Raw genomic sequence first — 10190 nt, 5'->3', positions numbered from 1 at the left:
GTCAAGTTCAGTTAGATTAATTTAACAAGTTGTTAAATTAATGAGATATAGTTTGTTGATTCTTGCATGCATGTGACAACTATTATTTTCAGATAATTGTGTATTCACTCATGGATAACTGAGGCATGTCGGTTCTGTCAGAGACCCAATTGAGATCAGAGAAGGGACAGTGTACTATCAGTTGGATGAATATTTTTCCTATTAAGGAAGCTCATCCATGATGAGAATTTATCTCCTTCAGGTTTGTGCAGTTATTTCAGAGGTCAGTGTTGTGTGTGAGGTGAGAATCACACAGGTTGTAGCTGGAGGACCCAGGAAAAATTGTGCATAGAAATAGGAGGCTTGGAGGGCAGAGGAGAAGGTTTGTGAGAAGCCTTTGACTATCTATGAGCAGCAGAGGGATTGTATTGAGAGCTGGATAGCATCTGATTTAAGGCTTTTTGTAATCCGGACATATTTCCACTTGTATGCTAATACAGAGATGGGGTTTTAGGCTGCTTCTTTCCCCTAGATATTTCTTCTGTGTTATGTGTGATTAATTTCTCCATATCAGTTATATGTGTTCTTATTGATGTTGCTCATGTTTGATTAATCTTTCGCTAAATTGTTTGTAGAAGTAGATCAAGTGTTTTTCTATAGTACATTGCATTACCAGGTGATCTACAGGTGGGAAATTTCTACATGGTATCAGAGCTAGCTAATTTGTAGAAAAATTTCTACATGGTATCAAAGCTAGCTGATTTGTAGAAAAATTCTACAAAATTCTAGAAAATATTCCTTTGCAATGTAACTTGTTCTAACAATGATTTACAATAACTTAGTTTGATAACAACCACATAACGCTTGCAATAAGAAAATGATCTACCAAACGATTTGAACATGTGTTCCACACAAATGCCACTATACAATTATGCTCACAATGACTTTAAGGCATCTACATTCAAATTCTCTTCAATGCATAGGCTTATGCTACAAACTCACTTTTTCGAGAGTAATGGATCCTCCACACACTTTCACGTGGTCTTCACAAACACCAGCATTCTCACGTTGTGTTTTTTTAAACACACACAAAATTCCAATTTTTTTCTCCTTGATGCTATGTTATACTGCTACAAGCTCGGTCAGGTTCTCACACTCCACACCCTTATTCACAATAGCCATAGATTAGCTTCAAAAAAAATTCAACTGATACTCTCAAGGAGTCTTATGCAACCTTGCACTCTGATACAATGATAAGAACTGAGAAGCGAAAAAAAAATGGATGTGGAGAAAACTGCTCTTCTCATCATTTAGTACAATGAAATAGATTGCATAGGAGACAAAAAATAATAAATAATTGAAGTAACTTTTACTACAACTCAACTAATTGAACTGAACTGAAACTAATTATGACAACTAAGGCAAGTACATGGTTGTTGGAATTACTTCTTCGCATAACAACGCTGCAGTAAATTAGATTATACTAAATGCAACATTGTGTGGAGGAAGCACAACGGAAGCCTCCTCTCCACTATGCATAATGAAAGTTTCCTCCACACCTATGCACTTTGACGAAACCTCATAGCAGAATGAAATCTTTGGTCAAATAATATCCTTACATCCAAACATTTTTCAAGAACGTGAAATCTATTTGAAATAATATTGAGTTATGATTTGCCACCAAACTTTACCATTGATTTCACTTCAACGCTCTGCATAATGAAATCTTCCTTTGCATATTTTCTCATCCCCCCTCGCCTCCTCATTTATGTAAGGGACCTAACATCCTGTCAATTTTGGCATCATTGTGCATAGCAATAGTATTGTTAAACATGATAGTGTCAGTGTCACAACACTCGTCAATGGAATCACCACTTACAAAATTAGCCTTTTTTTTCATTTTAAAATGATTTGTCAAACATTGAAAAATAGGAAAATAAAATGGCACTCCACCAAGGTTATTATATCCCATCAAAGTGCTCTAGGCCAATCGGAAAATGAAAAATACATTTTTCAAAAATTATAAAATTGTTTTAATAATTTAAGAAAATTATAAATAAAACAAAATCCTGAAAACTTTGGTTATGCACTTGAAAATGGAAAAAAACTCAGCAATCTAATTGAGAGTCAAGGGACTTTGATCGCAAGGCAAGTGCTATAGACTAATAATAAAATTAGTTATTATATTTTTCCATGGATATAATAAATATTTTAACTACCAAAATTTAACTAATGCTTAATAATATGATAAGCCAAAAAAAAAAAAGACAAGAATAAACTCAAAATGGATGTGGAGAAAACTGCTCTTATCATCATTTAGTACAATGAAATAGATTGCATAGGAGACAAAAAATAATAAATAATTGAAATAAATTTTACTACAACTCAATTAATTGAACTAAACTGAAACTAATTATGACAACTAAGGCAAGTACATGGTTGTTGGAATTAATTCTTCCCATAACAACGCTGCAGTAAATTAGATTATACTAAATGCAACATTGTGTGGAGGAAGCACAATGGAAGCCTCCTCTCCACTATGCATAATGAAAGTTTCCTCCACACCTATGCACTTTGACGAAGCCTCATAGCAGAATGAAATCTTCGGTCAAAAATAATATCCTTACATCCAAACATTTCCAAGAACGTGAGATCTATTTGAAATAATATTGAGTTAGGATTTGCCACCAAACTTTACCATTGATTTCACTTCAACGCTCTGCACAATGAAATCTTCCTTTTGCATATTTTCTCATCCCCCCTCGCCTCCTCATTTATGTAAGGGACCTAACATCTTGTCAATTTTGGCATCATTGTGCATAGCAATAGTATTGTTAAACATAATAGTGTCAGTGTCACAACACTCGTCAATGGAATCACCACTTACAAAATTATCATTTTTTTTCATTTTAAAATGATTTGTCAAACATTGAAAAATAGGAAAATAAAATGGCACTCCATCAAGGCTATTCTATCCCATCAAAGTGCTCTAGGCCAATCGGAAAATGAAAAATACATTTTTTAAAAATTATAAAATTGTTTTAATAATTTAAGAAAATTATAAATAAAACAAAATCCCGAAAACTTTGGTTATGCACTTGAAAATGGAAAAAAACTCAGCAATCTAATTGAGAGTCAAGGGACTTTGACAGCAAGGCAAGTGCTATAAACTAATAATAAAATTAGTTATTATATTTTTCCATGAATATAATAAATATTTTAACTACCAAAATTTAACTAATGCTTAATAATATGATATGCCAAGGTTGGATATATTATTGAATTGATTATCACCATTCAACACTCCATTTTCTAATTTGGATCATTTTGATCCCACATACAATCTAGGCCCTCCTCAAAAAGCTTCAAAATCATTTCCATTCCAAATAACGTTTTTTTACCATATCCATTTATTAAAATATAATTGCTCAAAGTGTATAAATGGATCAAGATTCATTGTTGAAGTACATGCAACGACCTTCCAACCCTTGGAATTCACATAAATGGTAGGAATGATCTATTCTTGTCTTCTAAAAAAGAATTTGTGCACATGATCTACAAACACATTGTAGAAGGTACTGTAAATATTTTACAGATGAATTTCTCTGTCATTTCCCCTTGAATGCACATGTGCAATAGTCAGAATAGTCCTTGACCAATTACCTACTTATACTCATAAATCTTGTCCACAATAATATTGTAAGCTACTCTAACAACAACACAAACATTTATTATACATAACAACATAGAAGATGCAAGATCTTACATAGTCTTCGACATTGGTGATCATTTGGATCGAGGTAGAGCAACTTACAATCTATTATTCTTCATTATAAAGCAGAAATTATTTGACATTTCGTACACAGGAAACTTAGACCTATGACAGCCTTGATGGACGGTTCTATTTTAATATGACGCTTGAAGCTAACCGAGATTTATTTTAAACGTGAGCGTCTAATGGATCAGAGGGGTCAAACGTGAGCGTCTAATGGATCAGAGGGGTCAAATTTCTTGAAATTGATGGCTATTAATCAGGTGAGAGTTCAAGACTATGTCCAAGAATTGGAAATTGAAGAATGTCATAATAAAAAATTTGAATGAGATTATCTTCTTGAAAATTGCGACCACTATGACATTTTGATAATTCAATATGATAATCTTTTAATATCAGGAGAATTTTGATAATTCAATATGATAATCTTTTAATATCAGGAGAAGAAGATATCTGAACTTGAAATATGGATTGAATTTGAATATCGAAAATATAAGAATTTAATGATTGGTGACAAAATTAAACATTCTTGATTTCCAAGTCATTGTCATAAATGATTGTGAATGATTTCACAATTTTCATTAGCACTCTTTTCCTTTAAGGCACATTAGAACAATAAGAGTAATTAAATCCAATATGGTGATAATTCTTAACATTATTGAAAAAGTGATCATTAATAAATAACTCTTATCCTGATCAAAACTAATTGGCAATTTATTATTTGTTGAATTTATGGAAACCCCTCTGTTTTCTAAAATAACATTTGTGCAAAGAGGAATTGTTGAATGATTAGAAAATGAATTAAAATTAGAGAAAAAATCAGGATAAAGAGATAAATGGCTATTTGAAGATATGAATATGAAATTTTATTTTCCTATAGATTCTTCCTTATTTTCGTTAATGCAGATTTCAGATTCACCATTATGTATTTGAATAACCACACTTTCTTGAAAATTAATGCTTGGTTGCCCCAAATTTTGTGGTTGAACATTATTTATATCATGAGAAAACTTAGAGATATTTGCAGTAGATTACACATTGTTCAGATTTTGCATTTTTTCTTGTTGATTTCCTTCTTTGTTATAAACAACAATTTTATTTTGATTTTGAGCATTTGATTTATCAATAGCAACACTTTTGGGATCTTGAGACATCTCATTAGTAATTTCTACATTTTCTTCTTGAATATGCTTAGTCATGCTATCAATAACAAGTAGCTCTTCAATAATGGAAAATGTGCTAAGTTAAATAATCTCTTCACGTTTCTTGCTAATATTTGGAATACATGGAAGGGAAATAATATGTTGATACCATTCTATTAACTCAATCTCCAAGGGTCTATCTTTAGATTTAAATTTTAAACAACTTAACTTGAATCTAATTGTGAAATTTATTATAGTCTCAATGTCAAAATTTCGTAAATGTTCAAATTCATGACATACCTGTTCATTGTCATGCTACTTCGATACATTAAGGAACTTTGCAATAAATTCATCTCAAATATGAATAAAGGAAACTGGAAGATATTGACACCATATTTCGGTTTTCCTGTGAATGTTAGAGTAAAGATCTTGCATAAAATACCTTTTGTTGTAGCTTGTTTTTCATTATGTCTTTAAATTGTAGAAAAAGAAAAATATGTATTTCGAAACAAAATCAAAATCAAAATCAAAAATCAAAAATCAAAAGAAACAAAATATTTGGATTTTATTAAGGGTGGAGTGATATTATTTTTGAGAACGGTGTAGTGGAGGGACCCATTCATTTAATTTATTTTAAAAATATATATAAATGAGCATGAAGTTAAGTGTCGGGAATCTACATTGGGCAGAATTAAATGTCATGTTCGGTCCCCGCGATGACCCCAACCCAATATCATAACATGCTCGAGTCTTATACCAATGGGTGGTTCCGTAAGAGGAGTCAAGGATTATGGTTTACTTGAGATCGACGATGGATATGAGTTGAGGGATCACCCTGAGCAGGCTTTCCTTGTTCTATTTGTACCCCTGTAGCTCTGTAGCAAGTGAGCGCATTTGAAATTTTCAGTCCTACACGTCACCATTGCATCCCATGTCATCCCATCATATCATCATGTCCCATCTGCCACTTCATCTATCCCATATGCATCATGTCACATTAATCCCATTTTTTTCCTTCCATTTTCTGTTTCCCCATAAACCCCGTTTATTCCCATTCTCCCCTTTTCATCAATTTCAGTTCTCCATATCTGTAGCCAATTGCTATCCAGTCTGAAATTCAAAATTATCATCATCAATCATCACCAGTCGGATGTGGACCAGGGAATTATAAATCATCTCTATTTTTCAAAGTCTTAAAATATGTCAAAGAAAGTTGTGTTGTCAGGTTCTTCTACCCACATTCCTCTCATGGACATCGAGAGGGATGCTTTTGACCCAATTTTCTCTTTAAATCTAATGGAACTTTGTTAACATATTCTAGTCAATCAAAAGGAGTCCCCTGTATATGCTTTAATCGTAAAATATGGTATTTTCACTGCAATTATTCCCCAAACCTATGTTTTCCCAAAAAAATTCTTTTGGTTAGTTTCTTCTCTCTATCCTCAGAATTTCTCTATGATGAATACATTAGGTGAAAATATTTTTCAAGTGCCTTCCCTTTTAATTCATCAAGCCCTGTACTTTCCACCTTCAAGTCTTTATACATCATTTGAAGAAGAAATTGTGTTGTTTTCTTTTCAAAGCTTATTTGGGAAGGATTATGCCCATATGACTTTGTTTTTAATGCCTACAGGACCATCATTGGCCATGAAATCTACTCAAATTTCTCTTGAAACTTTTGTTGAAGATGTAAGACCAATTCTACAAATAATTTCCAATGTTCTGGGAAGGGAAAATACTATTTTCATTGACCGAGCTATTTTGCGGATGTTTAATTTAATGTTACAACTTGAAACTGTACTTGATATACCTTCCTATTGGGAGAAAATGGTTAATTCTTAGTTGTCATATCTTTCTCTTACTACATGTTTTTTATTTCCTTCATTGGTGACTTATTGTTTCCTGTACACTCATGTGGAGAAATTTATGCATTTGGGTCTTAATATAATGGATATTCCTAAAAAGAAGCAGTCACTGGTGAATTGGACAGATATTGTAAAAAGTCAAGTCAATTATGAAGGGTTTGTATATTTGACTACTTTCTTGTCAATTTCTTACTCCATTATAACTAGTTCTTCTCCACCTTCCAATTTTCCAAAGGCTCAATCTCTTCTGCAGCTTAGCAAAGCTGTAAAAGTGGGTGATTGGTTTCAGTTTTAAGACTATACTGAGATTAGATTATATGGAGCCGACGTTTCCCCTATGGACTTCCCACATTTTTTCCTATAAAGTTGTTTTCTTTAGAGTTTATCAGACAGTTTAAATGTGGATCAAGTTCATTTTTTCGCAGCAAAAAAGGGGCACTTATTCAAATTGCCCAAAGAAATTGGGCCTTTTATTGTGAACAACAGGCAGGCCATGGAAGAAGTGGCAAGGATTCTTAAAATCATACAATTACAGCTAGGTGAAAAATTGTCATATGATCCACATCATATTATCTCTAACAGAAGAGTCAAAAATTCATATGCTCCTTATACACATGAAGCTCAACCAGATATGGAAAAATTAGCAAATGGTGGTCAAGTAAGAGCTCAAGGAGGAATAGAGATTGAGACTCCACACCCCACTAAAAAGGGACTAAAAAGAGGCAGTGGAGACATAATTGAGTTGGAAAGTGAAGCAGTCTAGAGTTCAAAAAGGCCAAGGTTGTATAATATTGAAGAGGAGCTTGAATATTTGGCTGGAAGATCCTCAACTTCAATGGGTTTTCAGTTGCAATTTGGAGATGCTACTTGCACACCTTCTTCCCTAGTACTTGAAGATGTTTCCCATAGTGTTCTTCCTGTTATAAATGAGTTTTATATTCAAATAGAAGAAAGGAACATGAGGGCAAAATAAAATATTGAAGCTCATCTTGAAGCACAATCCATTTTTGAGTATCACATCAGATTATTATCGTCCATGGATCTTAAGAGAAATCAATTGAAGTTGTCTTTCTCTCATCCTTCTGCCTTGTCTATTTCATCATCGTCGGGTTTCAAGACTATTAATTTATCTTTCGATGGAAGATAAATCCCACATCCTAAAAAGATTAATTTGCATGGGAAAACTGGGGAATTTATCTACAATGATTTAAGAAAAAAATCATTGGATGCTAGCAAAGCTAAAGCTTTATTACCAAAGGTGGTTAATCAATTAAAATTGGAAAAGGAAAATTCCAGAGCCTTTTTCACCCGAAATGAGGAGTTGAAAATATTAATTGTAAAAATTGGTGTGAATCCTAAAGACAAGAGTGCTATATAGAAACTTTTGCATGAGGTACAGACTAAAATTCAGATCCTGAGGAAAAAACTAAAATTACCTTCGGTGGAGCATGTCATGGCCCCAAAAATAGCACAGGTGGAGAAAGAAAAAGAAATTCTAACAAAAGACATTTTGAAAAGAAACAATGAAATTGTTGCACAGAAGGAAATGAAATTTACTTTGCAGCAGAAGCTGGATTCACATGTTTGTACCATTTTAGTGCAACCTTATTATGATGATCCTACAAAGAAGTTGACTAGAGTGATGGAAGAATTTAAAATATTAGAGCATGAGATGAAGAGGATGTAGAGAAATCTAGATGATACAAAAAAATCTTGAAAATAAAAGAGAGGGAATTAGCAATGGCCAAAGACATGGCCTCAAAATATCAAAGTGATTATCATATTTATTCTCATGAAATTAAAGAATTGAAGGAGAAGGTGAAAGGGAACATGTCCCTCATTAAAGCCAGGGAGATTATTTGGAATGGCATTATTCATACAATGAAGAATGTCTAGTAATTTTTATCAATTGTAGCAAAGGAGAAATCTATTGTTAGTAAACAAAATCTCCAGCAATGCGTACATTTTCCCAAAAATATGATTGAGTTCCTTAACTCTAAGTCATCACAAGAGTTAAGAGAGATTTCAATTGAAAATGGAACATAATTGGTGTTGGAGATAAAAATAAATAAATAAATAAATGGTTTTAAAGAATTTTCATAAGAAAACAACTAAGACAAAGTTGACAAAAATCAAAGAATCAATTTTAAATTTTAACACCAACTTTGGCAAGAGGACCAGAGCATGACTGCTTTACTGTTGGGATCAACAGGGAAATTTTCTTCGCTGGGATACTTATGAAACCTTGTTGGTAGAATCCAAAAGTAAGATTGGCACTTCACATGAAAAGACAACAATTCTGAAAGGGGCAATAATTGTGAATTATTTACATGGGGACTTTCAACTATTATGGTTGATTAGAACATGTTTTACTAAGGATCCAACTTATAGCAAGATTACCAATTTTAGAATGGCTCACACAAGGTTTGTGAAAAGTCAGAGCTCAGACATGATAGTCTGGAAGAAATGTAGAGAGTGGATGTCTCCCATAGCAACAACAACAGAAGTTGGACCTTCTACTGCACCAGAATCTCAGATTACTTAACAAGAAGAAGCCACCTATTACTTCATAAGAGTTTTTTTGTTTTGTTTTTGTAAAATGATGTAATTTTGTTTTAATTTATCATGAATGTAGTCCTTCAAAGGACTAAATAGTTTGAAACAATTTAAGTAGTTACCAGTTTTGACAGTTGACAGTTTCATAATTGTTTCCATTGTAATTATCATATAAAAGTAAATTTTGAGAAACAAGGAAGGGTTTCGAGTTTTTGGACTTCAAAAGAAAAAGACTCTTATGTGTAATCTTTGAATCTTCTTGGTATTTTAATAAAAATTTCGAAGTGATTCCATAAAAATGTTGAATCTACTATATGTTTCTTATATTTGTGCATTTAATGTTATTCTTCTATAGAAGAGAGTAATGAAGTTGTTGGTATTTGATATTATAGTTTTACTAAGATTATGGTATCTGTAAGTTGAAAAAAAAAAAAAAAAAACCTTAATGTGTGCTCCTCTTTTCTGTATTTCATTTCATCTTTCTTCTATAATTCTACTAAAATTTAAAAAAAGACATTCTACTGCAAGTAGCCTATTGTTTAAAAACCTTTCCCTAAATATTTCCATCCATTGTATTGCAACTTAAAATCATATTCATCATCAGAAGGCCTTTCTGAAAGGGTGTTTGATTCCAAGAAGAATTTAAAGTTTTTACTTGTAAAAACAATGCTTCTGGAGTTTGACAATGGCACAAAAAACTAATAATTTCATTATTTTGAATAAATGTCTTGGCCACTAACCTCTACTCAGTCGTTGGTTGTCTCCTAAGCTACAAATGTTTTTTGTGTTGTTGACGAGGAATGGAGAATGAATTCATTTGTCCCTAGGTTTTCTTTTCTATGTAATTTCTTTGTTTGGTGGGCAAAGAAAGTGTCT

Source organism: Pinus tabuliformis, chromosome 8 (genome assembly GCF_031772625.1).
Source record: "Pinus tabuliformis cultivar Carrire ecotype Pingquan chromosome 8, CPIR1, whole genome shotgun sequence".
In the NCBI taxonomy this organism is placed as follows: Eukaryota; Viridiplantae; Streptophyta; class Pinopsida; order Pinales; family Pinaceae; genus Pinus; species Pinus tabuliformis.
Note: the sequence above shows the minus strand (reverse complement) of the source record.